Here is a 15,519-nt window from a genome sequence, read left to right as displayed (position 1 = left end):
TTTTAAAAATTAGTGAAATTTTGTTCCAAAGATAGAGTCTTAGAAGAAACTTATTGTCTTTTCAATCAAGTAGAACATGCATGCAACTAACATATTACTATGAAATTTATCCTATTCTATAAAAGAAAGAAAAGCTAACTAAAATATCCTAATTTATTGGTGCTAGGGAAGAGAAATTACCTCCAGAAGTCAGGTACTGACCGACCTCCCCCCACTTAAGGCTTTGCACCGTCCTCGGTGCCATCTGTCAGGAACAGGGGTGGGCTAGTAGCAGTATCTCCACAGTCGGGACCATCATGGCTCCCTGTGCTGGTAAAATAAGTGGAGTACGGGGTGTCTGAGTCCTTGAAGTGTCCCTTGAGTAGCTCCTTGAGGTGTTTGAATCGGCGCTCGTTACGGCGCTCTCTTAACTTCGCTTTCTGTTCTTGCCGATCCAATCTTTTGATTATCTGCTGGAGCAGTTCATCTGTTGTAGGTGCTTGTGGTGTTGAAGAAGGGATATCTTTAACCGGTGCAGTAGGAAGGCTCGTAGTGACTGTTGGAAGTCTAAGGTACTTTCTATTGGGGACATACTGATCATCCCATGGAAGCATGGCTTTGGTGTCTCCAGTTCTGTAGGAGACTCCGGCTGCTGAGACAAGATCTGAGACCAAGGCGGGAAAAGGTAAGTTTCCTGCAATTTGTACGTGTCCCATGGCATTCCGGATATATCTTGGTAGATTCAGAGGCTGGTCTGTAAGGATGCACCATAGTAGAACGGCCATGTCTGCAGTGAAGGAGGACTCGTAAGTACTCGGAAAGATGTAATGGGACATGATCTATGCCCATACGCGAGCCTCCAAGGTAAGTGCTGAAGCTGATATTCCCTTAGGGCGGGTACGATGGTATCCGTAGATCCAACGGCTGCCAGGTAGTGCGATAACTCTGAGAACAGTTTCCCAGTCAAATTGGTACATCTGGCGCTTGAGTGCAGATTCTTGAAAGGCGTCCATTCCTTCTGGAATAGAGGGAAGACTCAAAGCTTGTTGAATAGCCTCTTCTGTAAAGGGGACTTGCTTCTGACGGACAAAGACAGACTGCAGGGTAGGCAGGTGGAAGTTAGAGTAGAACTTGACTACCCAAGAAAGATTGACCTGCTCCTGTTGTCTCTGTAGGAAACCCCATTGTCTTCGTTCAATTTGCGGCTCAACAAAAGTAGCAATATTGGGCGGGAGGATAAGAAGATGTTCGTTGTTGTAACTCCTTTCAGCTAGAATAGGGAACATCTGCTCACAGTAGCAATTTGGAAATTGCACAGTGTCCTTTGCTGGAAAGGCTTTCTCCTTTTCATCAACCTTGATGATCCTCTTAACTCTTTTTTGTTGAGGGCTTGACTGCAGTTGAAGAAGGTTCTGCCATTAGTGCTCTTTTAGTTCCTCTTCTTGCTGGGGGTTTGGGAGTAGCTTTCTCTTTTCCTTTCTTGGTGGCCATCCTGAAAGGGGAAGAGAAAGTAAATTAAATTCAAAGAGATATATAGCAAGGAAGAGAACGGAAAAGGTGGTGATGGATGCACATTAGGAGGTAACTGACATTAACACACGCTCATGAGTACATGTGAAAAGTCATCAAAGGAAAATAGCTAGTGCATATAATGACAAGTGAATGCAAGGTGTTTATTGGCATGCCGGAAAAGGGCATGAGTAGCATAGACCAAGCATTACTTTGTAACAAACCATCACGTTTGTATTGACAATTAAATTCAATCAATATAATAGTAAAGGGAATTTGTGAAAAGCAAGCATTGAATATTAGAATAACATAGAGAAGTGCATAATGCCATATGGGCTTTTTCACAAACACATAGCATGCAAGGTAAATAAAGTATAGAAAGTATTAGAGTGAACATGCAAGCAATCCTTTAAAGAAAATAATATATAATTACCAAACAATTTGCAATAATCCACAAGCATATAATGAAGAATAATGACTCAAATAAAATTCTAACACCATGTAAAAAGGAAATAAGAAGAAAGAAAATATGAATAATGAAAAGAAAAAGAAAAGAAAAGAAAATAACATAAAAAATAGGAAGAATGATAGAAAAGAAAAGGGTGAAGAAGAAAATAAAACTTTGTTAATGGAGGTGAGGGAGAGAGAGTGAAAGGTGAGATAGAAGGAAGAAGAGAGAAGGAAGAAATAAGGAGGGAAAAGAGAGAAAATAGGATTTGGAGAGAAAAAAATATGATATTTGGCAAAATTAGGAAAACTGTGCGCCGCAAGCGACGCGATCGCATAGGGCACGCGGTCACGCGACTTGCGCTTAAGGTGATTGACGCGATCGCGTCGGTCACGCAGTCGCGTGACCCTAGTTTGTGCTAGTGGCGCGAGGGTTGCCTCGCACTCGCACAACTCTCTGTTCAAAATCATTAAATGCCAAATTTTAGGTGACGCGATCGCATGGAGCATGCGATCGCGTGAGTGGGCAGTTTATGGTGTACGACGCGGCCGCGTGGGGCACGCGGTCGTGTGAGGGGGACTGCGTGTTCAGCGCCAGTCCAGCACCACTCTAGCACAACTTTCAGCTGTGCACCCTTTTTACGTCAAAAAACAGGGCACGCGGTCGCGTGGGAGGTCATTATGCCCCTACGACGCGGACGCGTCGGCGACGCGGTCGCGTGGGTCGCTTTGTGCCACTGGCACGCCTCCAGCCACGCTCTAGCGTGACTCTCTGTTCGTTTTTATTTTTCTCCCCTCTCCTTGCGACGCGGACGCGTCGCTGATGCGGTCGCGTCGCGTGGCATTTTTTTTTAAATAAAAGTATGTAAATGTAGATGCACGAAATATACTAATAAAGAGAAGAGTTATTGGATAAGAAAACTAAAAATAGAGAAAAGAACGATCATACCATGGTGGGTTGTCTCCCACCTAGCACTTTGCTTTAACGTCCGTAAGTTGGACGCTCCATTAGCTCAGTCTTTGGCTATGTGGGGATCTTCCAAGAGGAAGATCTCGAGTTCCTTGTATTTCTTCCGCTTTTCGCCATGGTACAGCTTTAAACGATGTCCATTGACTTTGATAAGCTCCGAGCTCGAAGGATGGCTAAGGTGATAAACTCCGTACGGTTCGGCCTTCTCTACTCTGTATGGACCTTCCCATCTTGATCTCAACTTGCCTGGCATGAGCCTCAGTCAAGATTTGTAAAGGAGGACTGAGTCCCCAGGTTGGAACTCTTTCCTCTTGATGTTCTGGTCATGTACAGCCTTCATCTTCTCCTTGTGTAGTCTTGAGTTCTCATAAGCTTCTAGGTGAAGGCTCTCCAGTTCTTGCAGTTGTAACTTTCTTTCAGATCCGGCTTTCTCAATTCCCATATTGCACTCCTTGACTGCCCAAAAGGCTTTGTGCTCTATTTCTACCGGGAGATGACAAGCTTTTCCATAAACTAAGCGAAAAGGACTCATCCTAATGGGTGTTTTGTATGCTGTTCTATATGCCCAGAGTGCATCTTGTAGTCTGGTGCTCCAGTCTCTTCTGTGAGGCTTTACTATCTTCTGCAAGATACGCTTTATCTCTCTGTTTGACACCTTGGCTTGCCCATTGGTCTGAGGATGGTATGCTGTCGCAACCTTATGAATTATCCCATGCTTCTTCATTAGTCCTGTTAGTCTCCTGTTACAAAAATGGGTGCCTTGATCGCTCACGATTGCTCGTAGTGATCCAAAGCGACAGATAATATGGATTCTCACAAAGGAAACAACAGTGTCAGCATCATCAGTGCGGGTAGGAATTGCTTCCACGCATTTGGAAACGTAATTCACAGCTAACAATATATAAAAATAACTATTAGAATTTGGAAATGGACCCATGAAGTCAATGCCCTAAACATCAAAAATTTCACAGAAAAGCATATATTTTTGAGGCATCTCATCCCTCTTGGATATATTACCAAATTTTTGGCATGGGAGGCTGATGAGAGAACTTTTGCGTGGTCTAGAAAATTGCGAATAAATCCTCGTTGCAAGTATAGTTTCTAAACCTTCAAAAGTCCTTTCATACAAATGTTTTGGGTGTCACAAGTAACAAACCCCTTTTTAAATTAATAACTGAGTATTAAACCTCGGGTCGTCTTCTCAAGGAACTGCGAGGAAGTATGTTCTTATTATTGGTTATAAAGGTTGTAATGAGGTTTAGAAGGTGAGAAGCAAGTAATTTAAATGACGAGTGAATTAAATGGCAATTAAAAATAACTAATAACTGTAAAACAACTTTTGGCAAGATAAGGGAAATTAGAGGTCCAACTTGGTTATCTCTCTCAACAATACTGAAAGTTGAATCTAAACTCCACTTGGTCAACCTTTACCGGGTAAGGGAAAGTCAAGGGACTAATTAAGTTGACCTTTGAATCCTAATTATTTCCTAAGAAAAGGTTGGGATTATTTAAGTTCAGCTCAATTAGCAAGATAGCGATTATCAATTGTATTGAGTTTAATAACTGTTGAGTTACTAAATTCTTAACCAGAACCAAAAGAGGAAAAAGTAAAATTGCTAGAATAATAGCAAAAATATCCTTAGATGGGAAGCAATGGTAACTTGAGTCAAAGAGAACAATCATAAACTGAGAATACCTCAATTATCATTAATTCAAATAGAAGTCTGTGACATGGAATAATTCATAAATAATAATAATCAATTCAAATGTTGGAATAAATAAAGAGAAGTAATATTAAAATAAAATTAAACCTGGATCCAGAGTTACTCTTGAAACAAGAAGAAATTCTAAATCCTAAAAGCGAGAGGGAGGAGATCTCCCTCTCAACTAAATCTAATTCATTGAAAGGTGAAAAATATGCGAACTCTCTGAATGGATGCATTCCCCCACTTCATAACCTCTGGTCTATGCCTTCTGGACTTGGATTTGGGCCAAAAAGGGCCTCAGAACTCGTCACGAGCGTATTCTACAATTTCTGATGCGTGGCCTCTGTCACGCGTCCACGTGGGTCACGCGGTCGCGTCAATTGGAGCTTTTCCTTGCCACGCGGTCGCGTCAGTCATGCAACCGCGTCATGTGCGTTCTGCTTAAGGCGCGCGGTCGCGTCAGTCATGCGGCCGCGTCGCTGCTGATTCGTGCTTGGCACGCGATCGCGTCATCCATGCGATCACGTGGATATCAGTTTCTTTAAAGCTCCGTTTTGCTTTATCCTTTCCTTTTAATATGTTTCCTTTTTCATCCCTTAAGTCATTCTGCCTTAGAAAATCTGAAACAACTCAACACACTAATCACGACATCGAATGGAAATAAAGGTAATTAAAACAATTAATTTTTAAAGCTTAGAAAACATGTTTTTCATTATATGACACAATAAGGAAGGGAAAGTAAAACCATGCAATTAATGTGAATAAGTAGGTGAAGAGTTGAATAAATCACTCTAATTAAGCACAAAAGAACTCATGAAATATTGGTTTATCAGAGGCAAGATTTACAAAATTCAGCAGCATCTCTAAAAAGAGTAGGCCACCAGAATCCACAGTCTAAGATTTTTCTAGCAGTTCTTTGAGGGCCAAAATGTCCTCCACTCTCAGATGAGTGACAGGCCTCTAAGATGGACTGGAATTCTGATTGAGGCACATACCGTCTAATTACTTGATCAGCGCCACATCTCCATAAATATGGGTCATCCCATATATAATATTTAGACTCACTTTTCAGCTTGTCTCTTTGATGCTTAGAAAAGTTTGGAGGAAATGTGCGGCTAACTAGATAATTAGCTACAGGTGCGTACCAAGGGATTACCTCAGATACTGCTTGCAGGTTATCAAATGGAAAATTATCATCTATAGGAGTATAATCATCCTTAATGTGCTCAAGGCGACTCAAGTGGTCTGCCACTAAATTCTGGTTACCACTCCTATCCTTTATTTCTAAATCAAATTCTTGTAATAGCAGTATCCAACGTATAAGCCTTGGTTTGGACTCCTTTTTAGATAATAGATACTTTAAAGCTGCATGGTCCGAATACACTACTACTCTAGTACCAAGTAAATAAGCTCGGAATTTATCCAGAGCAAAAACAATAGCAAGAAGCTCTTTCTCAGTAGTAGTATAATTGGACTGGGCAGCGTCTAAAGTCTTAGACTCATAAGCAATAATAAAAGGATCCTTACCTTCGCGTTGAGCCAGCGCTACTCCTACTGCATGGTTGGAAGCATCGTACATGATTTCAAACGGCTGGCTCCAGTCTGGTCCTCTCACAATTGGAGCTTGAGTCAGGGCGGCCTTCAGCTTATCAAACGCTTGTTTACAATCCTCACTGAACTCGAACTCAATATCCTTCTGCAGTAATCTAGATAAGGAAAGTGCTACCTTACTAAAGTCCTTTATGAATCTCCTGTAAAAACCTGCATGGCCAAGGAATGAACGGACCTCCCTCACAGAAGAGGGGTAAGGTAAACTAGAAATAACATTCACCTTTGCTGGGTCTACAGAAATGCCATTATTAGATACCACATGTCCTAATACAATCCCTTGTTTTACCATAAAATGACATTTTTCAAAATTCAATACAAGGTTTGTATTAACACATCTATCTAATACTCTAGATAATCCATCTAAGCAAAGGCTAAAAGAATCACCATAAACGCTAAAATCATCCATAAAAACCTCCATACAGTCCTCAATAAGATCAGAGAAAAGACTCATCATACACCTTTGGAAAGTAGCTGGTGCATTGCACAAGCCAAAGGGCATTCTCTTGTAAGCATAAGTCCCAAAAGGACATGTAAAAGTGGTCTTTTCCTGATCCTCATGAGCTATATGAATCTGGAAATAACCTGTGTAACCATCTAAAAAGCAATAATGTGATTTACCTGACAGGCGATCCAGCATTTAATCAATGAATGGAAGCGGGTAGTGATCCTTACGGGTGGCTTGGTTGAGACGCCTATAATCAATGCAGACTCTCCAAGCGTTCTGAACTCTAGTTGCTATGAGCTCTCCATGCTCATTCTTCACTGTAGTGACTCCGGACTTCTTGGGCACCACTTGTACTGGGCTAACCCATTCACTGTCTGAAATGGGATAGATGATACCTGCTTCCAATAGTCTGGTTACCTCCTTTTTGACAACTTCCAAGATAGTGGGATTCAATCTTCTTTGGAGTTGACGGACAGGTCTTGCTCCCTCTTCTAAAAATATTCTGTGCTCATATACTTGAGGGTTGATGCCTACTATGTCTGCCAAACTCCACCCAATGGCCTTCTTGTGCCTCCTCAGTACATCAAGTAACTGCTCTTCTTGTTGAGAAGTGAGTTCCCTTGCAATGATAACTGGAAACTTCTGCTCATCTTCAAGATAAGCATATTTGAGATGTGGAGGAAGAGGTTTTAATTCCAACTTCTGATCATGGGTAGGCTCTGGATTGTCTGGAACTTGTGAAAATGTCGAAGTGCCCTCATTGTCAGTCAAGAGGATCCCCACACTTGGACCTTGTCCAGTGTGCCTCTCTTCTAACTCTTCCTTGTGAACTGCAGCTACAGTTTCATCTATGACATCACACTGGAAGATAGAATGATCTTCTGGAGGGTTGTTTATGACTCCATTCAGATTGAAGATTACTATTCGGACATCTATTTCAAAAGAGTATGTTCCTGAAAAAGCATCCAATTTGAATTTTGATGTCTTCAGGAATGGTCTTCCAAGTAGGATTGATGATGGCTTATCTGTGTCATTATGGGGCATCTCCAAGATATAAAAATTAGTGGGAAATGTAAGCCCTTTAATGTTCACTAAAACATCTTCAGCAACTCCAGCCACTGTAATAATGCTTTTATCTGCTAACACAAAACGAGCTGCCGACCTTTTTAAGCGAGGGAGCCTCAAAATATCATATATAGACAAAGGCATTATACTAACACAGGCTCCTAAATCACACATGCAATCATAAATTACTACACCACCAATAGTACAACTAACTATACAAGGACCTGGGTCACTACATTTCTCAGGTAATCCTCCCATTAAAGCAGATATGGAACTACCTAAAGGAATAGTTTCTAATTCATTAATTTTATCCTTATGTATACATAAATCTTTAGAAACTTTGCATATTTAGGTACTTGTTGAATAACATCAAAAAGAGGAACGGTTACCTCAACCTTTTTGAATATTTCTACCATTTTGGGATCAGGTTCCAGCTGCTTCCTGGGCTTCCTTGCAAGTTGTGGAAATGGAACGGGAGTAGTGTTTTCTGCAGTGTCTGCGCCTCTTGGTGCTTCCTCATGTGGTTGGGCTTCTTCTTTTTCAGTTATGTCCTGTATGTCCTCTTCTTCTTCAACATCTTCTACTTCTTCGACCTCTTCAGCTGAGGCGTGCTCTGGTGGGCTTGGCTCCTCCTGATTCCTCTCCTGCAATGTGGTTCCGGACCTCAGGGTGATGGCATTAATGCCTCCCTTTGGATTTGGTAATGGTTTAAATGGGATTCCAGTGGAGCTCGAAGGTTGGTTACTGGAATTTTGCATTGATCCAATCTGTGAGACAAGAGCTTGCAAAGTAGCGGTCAGACCATTCAGACTGGCATTAATGTTATTTTCCATGGTCTATTGACTTCGCTCAAAAAATTTTAGTAACTCTTCATTAGGAGACGAAGAAGGGTGAGTAAATTGAGAGGTCTGCTGTTGGGTATTTTGTGGTCCTTGGGATTGCCTCAGGTGAGGTGCTCTATAAGGTTGGTTCTGCTGCCTGTTATTGTTATTATTCCACCTCTGATTTTCCTGATTATCTCTGCCTCCACTGTTATTGTTGTCCCTCCAATTCTGGTTAGAATTGTCCTGCCATCCATGGTTATTATTTCCACCTTGATTGTACCCTTGGTTGGGGCGGTCATAGAAGTTATGAGTGGATGCCACCATGTTGTCTTCCTGTTGGAGTTGCGGGCATTCATCAGTATAATGGCTATAATCAGCACAGATTCCGCAAACTCTCTGTGGGACTAACTGTTGGTTTTGCTGTGGTGAAGGAGGTTGAGCTTGCTGAACTTGTTGTTGATTCAATTGCATTTGCTTCAGTAAGTTGGTCATTTCACATATACTCTGAGTTAGAGCAGCAGTCTCTCTGCTAGAGGATACTTCTGCAACGGCTTTTGAATGGCCTTACTTCTGTCTGTGGTTCCTAGTAGATTCAGCTAAGTCGCTGATCAATTGCCATGCCTCATCAGTGGTCTTGTACTTCTTCATAGACCCATTGCTAGCACTTTCCAATGTGGTCTTATCTTAGGGCCTCATGCCCTGTGTGATATAGCTGAGTAACACTATCTTGTCAATCATGTGGTGGGGGCATGCTTCCAAAAGACTATTGAAGTGCTCCCAGTATTCAAAGAGAGTCTCGTTGTCATCTTGAACAATCGTGGAAATGTCTTTCCTTAGTTTATCAGTAACTTCAGATGGAAAGAATTTCTCCAAAAACTCTTTTCTGGGCGTATCCCAGTTGGATACATTTGCTAGGGGTTGAGTGTAGTACCACTCTCTTGCTTTTTCCTCAAGAGAAAACGAGAAAGCTTTCAGCAGAATTGAAGTTTCATCTGTACCATCTCGCCTGACAGTAGAACAGGCTGCCTGGAAATCTCTCAGGTGCTTGATGGGCTCTTGAGCAGGTAAGCCATGAAACTTGGGCATCAAATTGAGCAGTGCGGTCTTTATTTCAAAATCTGTAGCCACCGCTGGGTGATGCGCTTGAAATGGTTGCATTGTAAAATCAGGGGCTCCTTCCTCCTTGATGGTAACTCTCCTAGCTGCCATGTCTTCTGCACGTGAATCAACCGAATCAGTAGAACGGGGGCTGGTTTCTTCCTCAAGTGACGTTTCAGATCTGTCCTCAGGGCGGACTAACCGACGCCGAGCTCGCCTTATTCGTGAAATAGTCCTTTCAATTTCAGGATCGAATATTAGCAAGCGCGGATAAGGAAGTGAACGCGTCATTTGACGAAAGAAACATGCAGCTCATAGTAGCAAAATAAAATAAAATGCAAATAAATAAATTCTAATTAATAACTCTAGCACTCTATTGCAACTCCCCGGCAACGGCGCCAAAAATTGATGCGGGCAGAAATTGGCGAATTAAAAATTATTAGAATATATACGTTGCAAGTATAGTTCTTAACTCGCCAGAAATCCACCGCTCAATTTAGAAATGTGTCACAGAAAATTGAAATTTAAAATACTGGGAGTATGAATCCCAGGTCGTCTCCCAACGAGTTACAGGAAAGGGTGCTATTTTATTAATCAGATGTTTTCGAAAAGGTTTGAGTTGAGTAAACAGGAAATTAAATTGATGAAATTGAATAATGTAAATAAAAGCCTTGACCGGGAGTTGATTACATGGAAGCCCTATTCTTGATGGAACACTTTTAAGATTAATTGATAATTGAGAGTTATTTCGTTTAGTTATCCTTTACTAAGTAAGGGAAGGTAAAACAAGTTGAAATGTTGTTCTATCCACAAGTCCCAATCCACTCTTGGGAGGATTGGTGTCAGGAACTAGAGAGCAAACTAACAATAACCCAATTATAATCTTTCTCTTGAACCTTCCAACTCAAGGGTTCCTTTCAATCAACTCCCCATCAAGTTAGGGAACTACTCACTCATGGTAAAGGTAAAATTCAGAGCATATGAAAAGGAATTAAAGAAAGACATTGTAAATAAAAATTAAAATAGTCAATTAAAAATAAAAGTGATCCTTGTATTAAATAATCCTAAGAATATTCCAATGGTAAAATTAAACAAAGCAAAGAACATGGAAGAGTAAACCAAGTAAAGAAAACGAACTAGAATGACGAAGTCTTGATGAGGTAATAACTCTTCTCAGTGTTCCAATGCAAAAAGCTAGAGAAAATAAAATCCTAAGAACTATGAATGTATAGAGAGAAAACCTAGGAAAGCAGTAAAAATTAGATCTAAAACTAAAACTGTGTAGAATGAATGTTGTCTTTGGTTTCTGCATGTTCTCTGGCTCTAGTCTGCTGTTCTGGGCCGAAAACTGGGTCAAAATAGGGTCCAAAATCGCCCCCAGCGAATCCTGCAGATTATGCAGATCGCGCATGTCACGCAATCACGTCATCCATGCGAACGCGTCATTCGCGCTTTTCCTTGCCACGCGTTCGCGTCGTCCACGCTTCCGCGTCGCTCGAGCTTTTCCAGTCCGCACGGTCGCGTGAGCCGTGCGGCCGCGTCACTGCGAATTTTCCTCTTTCGCGCGGTCGCGTGAGCCATGCGACCGCATCACTTCTCGCTGGTTATCTCCTTAATTTCTTGTGTTCCTTCCATTTTTGCTAGCTTCCTTTCCAATCTCCAACTCATTCATGCCCTATAAAGCCTGAAACACTTAACACACAGATCACGGCATCAAATGGAATAAAGGAGAGTTAAAAAATACAAAATTAAAAGTCTCTAGGAAGCAGTTTTCAAACATGTAATAATTTCAGGAAGGAAATATAAATGCATGCTAAATTAATGAATAAGTGGGTAAGGATCATGATAAAACCACACAATTAAACACAATATAAACCATAAAACAGTGTTTTATCAGTAGTTGGAAAGGCTTTGCAGCGTACCGCATCTGAGGCATCAGTAAGGTACATTCTACTTCTGAAATTACTGAGGTGATGGCTAGGATCTGATGTGCCATCGTATAGAGTCATGTCGGGAGGTTTGAAATCTTTCGAGATTTTAGTTTTCATTATCTCTTTGGTGAACGGATCTTGATCGTTATGAGAGCTACCTTCGTGGCCAGATTGAGTAGTTTTGGCCTTGAGATCTGCTTCGAGTTTTAGGAGCTTGTCTTCTAACTCGCGGCGTCGCCTAACTTTTCTTCGTAGGTCTCTTTCGGCTTTCCGTTGATACTCGACCTCTTTTTCGAGTTGTTTTAGGTGATCCTGAAGTGCCTCCATGGCTCCCATGTTTGGCGGATTCTTGTCTTTGTTAGGTTGAGAAGTGTCGTCTATTGTGACCTCCGCATTCTTATGTGGCGTTCTATTCTCCAAATCAGAGTTGTGGTCGTTGTCAAGGTTGTCCACCATGATGATGGGATGACTTCCAAGTCTCCGGCAACGGTGCCAATGTTCTGAGGGTTACCTAAAATTGTAGGTCGATCTCGGGCGAGATCTTCTGTGCTGGTCGGTGCTGATGTGTCCGACTTGTGGGTGGTGGCCGGAGCTGTTGCGTTCGACTTGTTGGACTGAGGGTGCTGCTGATCCTTCGTCACCGGAGGGTGGTGGTACCTGCAAGGGACTCCGATGCTTAAGTTAGCAAGGGTATTAATCAGGTTTTTTGTAGAATCAGAGTATGAGTTATACCTGGGTGCTCCAGTGTATTTATAATGGTGTAGAGTGACCTTTCTGGAGATAAGATAGTTATCTTATCTTATCTTATCTTTGAGTGAAGTCATCTTATCTTTAAGGGAATCGCCCTTATCTTTCTAGGCTTTGGCTGCCTTTAGATTTGGACTGTGTTCCTTCGTTTGGGCCTTCTTGGCCCTCTGTAGTGATTTGGCTGAGCTCTTGGAGAAGAGGTCGGATAGTCTGCCCTAAAGAGATCGGTCGACTTGTCGCTAAACATCCCGGTCGGACAGTTCGACCCAGGGTATGAACAGCGACCTCAATAAAGGACGGAGAGAAAATGAGTTGTAAAAGTAACTTAACAAAGGCCGACTACTCGAAGTCGGATCTACGTAAGGAAACTAGTAAACTTTCGAAATTTGCTATGACCTAAAAGTCAAAGCAAACTATACCCCACTACAAGAATATAACTTCGTTTCAAAAAAATGGAAGGGTCCTTTGCAACATTAAAAGACAAAGTTTTGAACATTACTTCATAAAAAAGTTGTGAAAAGCAACTAAATAGAAGGTAAAAAGTATTCGAAAAACTACAAGCTATTACAAAAAATTTAAAGTGTTAAAAGACCCACAAGTCGGGCCATACCAGTATGTCTAAAGCAAAATACAAAAGGCTCAAAGAGGAGTAAAGTCCTCGCCTGTAACCTTATCTTTCTTGGCCGAAGAAGTTGGAGAATGGACGGACACTGGCACGGCTGAAACAACAACAGGAGTCGAAGAAGAAGTCTCCACGACAACAGCTTCAGGTTGGGCTCCCGATGTGGAGGTTTGACCGACCTGAGGCCCCGAGGTCTTCAGATTAAGTGGAGGCTCCTCCTCCTCATCTTCCTCGGGTGCAGGGACTATCTTGTTATCCACCATTATGTTGTCCGTGTTGAAAAGGGAAAGATCAAGGTCGGGAGCCAAGACCTTAACCTAAGCCTTTAGGTTCTCAAACATCTCATCCATACCCAATGCTACCGACTCCTCAAGGTCGATGAGCTTCTCTTTCATTTTTACCAACTCCTCCTCCAGCGCCAGTCTTTCCTCGAAAACACAAGTATAGCTCTCTTCAACTCTCTTCGCCTTCTTCTCGGCTAAAGCAGCAGAAGCCTTCGACTTGCTCGCTCTCTCCCGAGCTTTCTCCAGGTCGGTCCTCAAGGTCTCTATCCCCTACTCCAATTCTTTCTTTATCTTATTTAACCTCTCCATGCCGGCCCAGGCGACCACCAATGCACTGGTCGTGGCTTGAATGGGAGAGTTCCTCAAATCCCTAGCAAGTATAGTACATACTCCGACTGTACGGAACCCTCCACGTGCCAATGTCTGGAGGTGGTTTTGTAGTGCCACATCATCGGTGCTCAAATGGTGATAAGGGAGGATGTTCTTCTCCCCTCAAGTCAAGGCATCAAAATTTCTTGTATAAATGCTTTTCTCCTTGTCCACTTTCTGTTTCTTGGAGGGAGGTTCAGTAGAAGAAGAAGACTAAGGAGACGGTTCAGAAGGTATAGGTTTGGAGAGAGGAGTAGGGATGATAACCTTCTATTCAGAAGGACCCGACCCCGACTTCCTCGGAAAAGATCGGACAGAAGACCCGACCCCAACTTTTTTCTGCTGCTGAAGATTCTGGGCTACAATAGTTTTCTTAGTGTTCTAAAGAACTCTCATAGCCAATTTTGAAGCCATACTTTTTGCAAAAAATAAAACAAAACAAATTCAAAAATGACAATGATAAATAAAAGTCAACAAGTAAAGAAAGAGGGAATTACCAAGCTCAGACTTCAGAAGGCTGGGATCTCCCAAAAATCTTTTTGTATCCAGGTAAGGAGCCCGACCCCAGGTATCTAAAAGAAAATCTACAACACCCCTCTTCAGGTCATCTAACTCGGCTACATCACACCTAAGGATTATAAGGGTATCTTGCCAGTACAAGGAAAAATGGGGTTTTTGGTTTTTGGGAAGAAAGAAAGGTCGGACTCCCTCAGCACCTCAGACTTTAAAAAACTGATTTCTGAAATCGTGAAAAGAATCATCAAAGATAGAGAAAATCATCCGACCTTGTACAGCTCGGAAGGATATCCACCCCGACTTCTTTTTGGAACTATAAGATTTTGTCGCAACAAAAAGGTAGAAAAAGACATTCAATGAAGGTCGGACATCTAGCTCCCGACATAGGAGCTGGTACATTTTCATAAAATTCCAAGAGTTCGGATATAATTGACTAGGGGCAAGGTTACAAGACCGAAGGATATCCATTTCAAAGACAGTAAAAGGAAGTTGGATACCTAACCTAGTGAAGAAACAATCATGCAAGGTTACAAGACCGAAGGATATCCATTTCAAAGATAGCAAAAGGAAGTTGGATACCTAATCTAGTGAAGAAACAATCATAAGCATAGAAGAAAGGTTGCTCAGAATTCTCTAGGGGAGGAAAACACACTCTCTCTTCCAGATCAAGGGCCTCTAACACATAGTTCTTCTCACCTTCTCTGCTCTCACATATACTATGATGACTACGAAATTTCTCACAATACTCCCTATCAGTTACAGAGGCATAAGAAAGAACAGTGGTGTCTACCCAAACTCAAAGTCTACAGGGACTTTGGTTGACATATTCGTAAGAACAGTGCGAGACATAAAGGCTACACCTACAAATACAAAAGTAAAGAAGAACGTTACTAAAAGAAGTCTCATCCAAAACAGGTCAGGTAAATCAACAAAGCTAAAGAAAGCTACTTTTTTTAAAACATTTTTCCTATAGAGCAACCAAATGGTGCCTCTCCTATGCAACTTCGTCACATTAAAGCGACATCATTAGGGGCAAAGGGTAACAACTATAGGAATACATAAAGAAGATTTTTCAGAAAAAAAGAGAGTCTTTTAGAATCTTTTATTGATAAACGTTTTTAAGTGTTCCACATCAAACTCGCAAGAAAATCAAAACAAACTTTTTCCAAACAAAAAATACAAAGACAGAAGAGGCAAACTCAATAAAAACAACCAAGCAATCCCAGGCAAAACAGAAAGGAGAGTACAACTGTACAAGAAAAAAGGGAAACAAAACCAACCTTGATGAAGACTGTAGGAAAAGAGAGGGCACGTCTAAACAGCAAAAAACGCGGATGTTCCTCTTCACGCTGGCGAAAGAAAAATTCTCCGAAGTCCAAGATAAAGAAATCTTGGA

General features: G+C 41.7%; 2 pseudogenes; both read right to left on the bottom strand.

Annotated features, from left to right (window-relative positions):
• Positions 1–215: 215 nt before the first annotated feature.
• Positions 216–956, bottom strand: LOC148554130 (uncharacterized; annotated as a pseudogene).
• Positions 957–12,971: 12,015 nt separating this feature from the next.
• On the bottom strand, positions 12,972–14,948 carry LOC148554129 (uncharacterized; annotated as a pseudogene).
• Positions 14,949–15,519: the final 571 nt, after the last annotated feature.

Source organism: Arachis ipaensis, chromosome B7 (assembly GCF_059453495.1).
Source record: "Arachis ipaensis isolate K30076 ecotype BB chromosome B7, ASM5945349v1, whole genome shotgun sequence".
In the NCBI taxonomy this organism is placed as follows: domain Eukaryota; kingdom Viridiplantae; phylum Streptophyta; class Magnoliopsida; order Fabales; family Fabaceae; genus Arachis; species Arachis ipaensis.
The sequence above is the reverse complement of the archived record's forward strand: the minus strand, read 5'-3'. Positions and strand labels throughout refer to the sequence as shown.